This window comes from Lactuca saligna, chromosome 1 (assembly GCF_052625555.1).
Source record: "Lactuca saligna cultivar CGN05327 chromosome 1, ASM5262555v1, whole genome shotgun sequence".
Taxonomy (NCBI): domain Eukaryota; kingdom Viridiplantae; phylum Streptophyta; class Magnoliopsida; order Asterales; family Asteraceae; genus Lactuca; species Lactuca saligna.
Window position 1 is genome coordinate 76,359,761 of NC_136417.1, and position 5,119 is coordinate 76,364,879.

A 5,119-nucleotide genomic window follows, 5' to 3' on the forward strand; every position below is an offset into this window, starting at 1 on the left:
ATGAGTTGCATTGTGAAGGACAAATTTTTCCGCAATAAAATAAATTTTGATTTTAAATTTTATTTATTTATCCTTACAATGGCGTGTATGAAAAAATTGATGTTAAAATTATTAGCAATAATGGATTTGTTTCTTATTGTGTTATGGAAAGTCAAGAATTTACCAAATAGGGAGAGTTTCTCATCGCCCAAGTTTCAATTGGACAGAAACTTGGAATCATGCAACTTGGTTACATGATGAATGAGAAATTTCATATTTGGTAATTAGACTAATTCGTTGACAAAGTGTCAAGTGAAGGACTAGGAGATCTAGTACACAAAGTTGTGTGTTGATCAAGTTCACCATAAGAGTAACAAAGATATTCGTCATCATTTACTAAAGGTTTAGTAAATATGATTATACTTACAAGATTAAGTGTAATTTTGAATTGATTAAAGGGTTTAGATCAATAGCAAAACAAATAAGAAGAATCAAATAGGCAGAAAGATAAGAGTTTCTCCATTCTAAGAAGAAGGGAGAGTGGCTTTTATGCTTTATGATAGGTCTTAATGATTAAGAACCATATCTCAATTGATCCTCTATATGAGTCTTGGTACAATTGTATGTCCAAGAAGAGGAATCAAGGATTGATGAAATGGTCAAATCAAGAAGACAATCATACTTTGTTCCAAAACAAGTCTTAAAGTCAAGATTGTGACATTGAGTGAATAGTATTAAGAAGGTTTATAACATTCATCAATTGTGGAAAGTTGTGATGTCTTGGATAAGACAAAGACCAACTAAGACCAAAACTATGAAGTGTTTTGTTTTGATATAAGCTACACTAACTCTTGAATATTTGTTTATCAAAAAATGTTTTGATAAGAGAATCGTATATGCCAAGGAGTCAGTGGGAGTCTTAATAGTCTTGAAAAGTTTCAAGAACAAATCAAATAAGCTTTGTCGATCATCACTAGCACACGAGTTGAGGTTTACAACCTATCGTGAAGACATTATTTTGTTTCTGTGCCAATCCAATCGAGTTAATTATGCATGTGAGTCCTATGAGTTCTCATTTGAATGCATAAAAGGCAAGGACCTTGATCAATGGAAAGTACATTGATAGGAAAAGGTGAGCTGCTTAACTAATTGGAAGACGTGGTGGGCAGCTGTGCTACCATAAGGCAAGAAATCAAGATTAAGAAAGTTCGATCCATATGAGTTTGAATTTGTCGTAAACTTTGGTTTTAACAAATTCGCATGGATAGGAACACATACACCGTTTAAATCTAAGTGTCATAAGATTTCCTCCTTCATGAAAATGATTGTGAGAAAATGCTTTCACTAAGAAAGATTTTAAAAGATAGTGATTGTAAAATTGCATTCTCAAATTCGATCATGGTTACGGCATCCCTTTCCATAATTTGAATTGTGAGGTTTGGCAATTAGTCTTAATTGTTAAGACACACATATGAACTATCTAAGGCAAAAGTGTATAAGTTCAAGAAGCCTTGATAAAAGATTATCAAAGCACTAAGTATTAGAAACATGAACTTAAGAAATTCAATAAGTATTGTTTTTCTGAAAGTTAAGATGTTTATGAATACATGTCGAAGCTAGTGGGAGCATAAGTGTTATGTTTTATAATAATCATCATGATAGTGGGAGCATAAATGTTATGATTGTATGATTATTAAGGCACGTATTGCATAGTTGGCAATATTAATTATAGAAAACAAGAGTCATACTTTGCAAAGTTGTAAGAGTCGAAAGGTTGTTTTGCTATAATTAAGGGAGAGAATATTATGCTTCATTTCAAATCTAAAGGATTAGGTTGCGAAATGTTGATAAATTTAGTCAAAGGTACATAGTGTGTTCTTAAAATTTCGATTGTAATTACGACATTCCTCTTCGCAATTCGAATTTTGAGAACATAGCAAATAAAACATTGTGCGTTGTGTCCCATACACTTCGGGTATAGGATCGATTGCAAATGCTTTAATGTTTGACCATTCTAAAATTTTCCAAATGTATAGTGCATTTAGAGGGAAAAGGGACTAGAATTGGTTTTGACTAAAATAATTAAACAACTATCAAAGGACAATCCAAAGTTCGACGAGGATTGGTCGCTTATGAGTAGTTGGAAGTATAGTATTGGAAATTATGGAAGTGTTTCCATATTGGATAGACAATATCGAAATCATTACGAATAGATAAGATTCTATTAAGAATGAGTTGTCATATGGAAAATATGGAAATGTGTCCATGTTGGGAAGTAAATATTAAAAATCTATGTCTAGATTAGAAACTTTTATGCAAAAGGATGTTCAAAGGAATGTACTTTGAGAGAGAGACATCATATCTAAGGAATTGTCTTGTAACAATCTCCGATAGAGGAATTTGTAATATCATTGGCAATAGTCTTTGAGACTTTGGTGCAGTGACATTACAAAAGGATCGTTGCATAAAGTGTTAGAATCTAGTATATTCTATAAGTAACAAGAATTTGACATTCTTACATTTAAGAAAATGGATTTGGAGTTGTAAAATGAGAATGATTGGATATGTGTTCAATTTGTCTATTTCACAAAAGTAAGAACCATAGGTAAACATTGTGTGCATGCTAGGAGCATGGGACAAGTGTTGGAATTCAAGTAAGAAGTTGATTACCCGAAACGACAAATAATGAGTAATCGATATGGTGATAAATAAAACGTGTTTTGTTTATACTCAAAGGTTTGAGGCCATATGGGATTAGTATTATTCTTGTGTTTCACCTTGCATGTTTTGACTTCCAGAATAATTGAGTTTATTAAGAATAATCGAATTATTCAAACGGGCCACAGTCGTTCATATGTTGGAAGTAGATATGAATGAAGACTGTCGTGAATTGGTGTGTGGATTGTCTAGAAGAGTATTAGACATAAGCAAATGTTTGTTGCAACGTTCATGAGTGCTTATGAATATGATTTGAGCATTGGATTAAACCCACGCTCACTTGGATCACTGCATGAATTGTATTACGAGTGATTAGTGAGACGATAACATCCTATATTCTTGAAACCGAGATGTGTGAGTTGTATCTTGCGAATCGGTTGCACATTGATAATATGTAAACGCACTAGTAACTTGGTGTTATAAAACATATTGTTGTGTGTAATTCGGTGAGTGAGTGCAAGCAAGCATTGTATCAAAGTTTATCTGTTCCTTTTATCCAAAGTAGGATAAAAGCGATATCTTTGGGCCCCTCGATGGTTTAGTGATGACAAACGTAAATGCTCGGCCGGGCTAGGGCTAATTTGATTTGTTCAGTTAGTCTGTCGTCATAAATCAGAAATCGAGAAGTAGTACAAAGAGAATGATTAGAAATCATATCTCATACGATATCTAGAATGGAGGAATATATGATCCCTTATCTAAGGACACGCGTATCTGATATGATCAGAGTTGACAGCGGCTTTGGAAAGCTACGATTGCAGATCAGGATCTGAAGTCATACGCAGAATAGTTGTTAGACTTATCCAAGTGGGAGACTGTTGGATTAGTGTCTAAGTCCATAACTATTTTGGTATGTACTTGACCCGATGGTGCATGGTCCTTTTGGGTTGCCTTCACCAAAGCAACTTGATTGGAGAAATGAATAAAGATAATATGATTTATTAATATGTTATAAGAATAATATATTAAAGGAGAAATCATATTTGTTTAATTAATATTGGTCAATAATTAATTAAGAATTAGTTTTGTGATCAAATGTAATTAATTAAACTAGAGGGGCTGATTTGTAATTATGTGATAGTTACAAAATAAGGTAAGAATTATCTTATATATATGGTGAACGAATTTGAGGTGTAAATCCCTTAGAATTAGAGTATGATAAGGATTCAAGGATTATCTTATTGGTTGCTTAATGGATAATCAACTAGATAAGGATAATGACTGAAACACTATCTCTACACCTATATAAACACCCCTAGGGCCATGAATTCGGGTATCCCTTCCCAAGAGGTCCTAGATACGAATTCTAACCTCTCACTTCTTTCTTTATACCTTCTCCACTTGCTTATGGTGTTTGTGAGCCATTAGAGGAGTGACACTTGTGACTCTAAGCATTCCAAAGTCAATCCAAGGTGGAATTGGGATTGTTAATGCTACATAACAATCAAGGTAACACTATAAACTTATTCTCATGTTAATATGATTATATGTATGCTAGAATTAGGGTTTATAGTCTTGGATTCAAAGCATGTACAATAGAGAAACCTAGATCCAAGCATTAGGGTTTGTATGAGCACATAGGATGTCTTATGACTATAACCCATCAATATATACCTAGTACCAGCTAAAAGAGACCAAATAATGGGTTAAAATAGATCCAGTACCGGTTGAAAGAGACCAAAGTGGGTGAAATATACTTGGTACCGTTGAAAGAGACCGAGGGAGGGGGGTGAAATAGACTTAATTATGTATTGACTGTTATATATGTATGGTATCAGGTATTTTGAGGGAGTTCACTAAACTTTGTGCTTACAGTTTTCAGTTTAGGTTTCAGGTTGTCACACCCCCCAAACCGAATTAGCGGAAACATTCGAGGGTGGTGGACGTCATAGTACCATAACAATGCATAATAGTAAAACAATCAACAACATCCATTGCATTAATAGAATAGTTAAATACATGTGTATTCTTTAGTAAAGTTCAAATGAAACCAAAAATGTATAAACAAAATAGTGACAAGTCTTGAATCCACTTCGTCCTTCAAAAGCTGCATGGGTGTACCTGTCTACTGGTTCCCTGAGAATACAAGTTATTTTGAAAGAGAGTATCAGCATAAAATGTTGGTGAGTTCATAAGTGTTTTGTGTCATTTATAGTAATTAAAACTTCGAACGTTTGTATTAAAACCTTGAAATGTTTGTATAGTTTTCCCAGAAAATCCTATATTTCCTGCTTATAATGAAAAGTGGCCTTCAACCTGAGGCCCGACTGTTTACATGTTTGTTTTCATATAAAATGTAATGTTTGCATATGTACTTGGATAGTATGGAAAATTATAGTAGTACTTTATATCTGCATAAAAGTATGTTTTTCCCATTTATTGCCATCTTTTATTAGGAAAATAGTATGCTTTAACCCAGAAG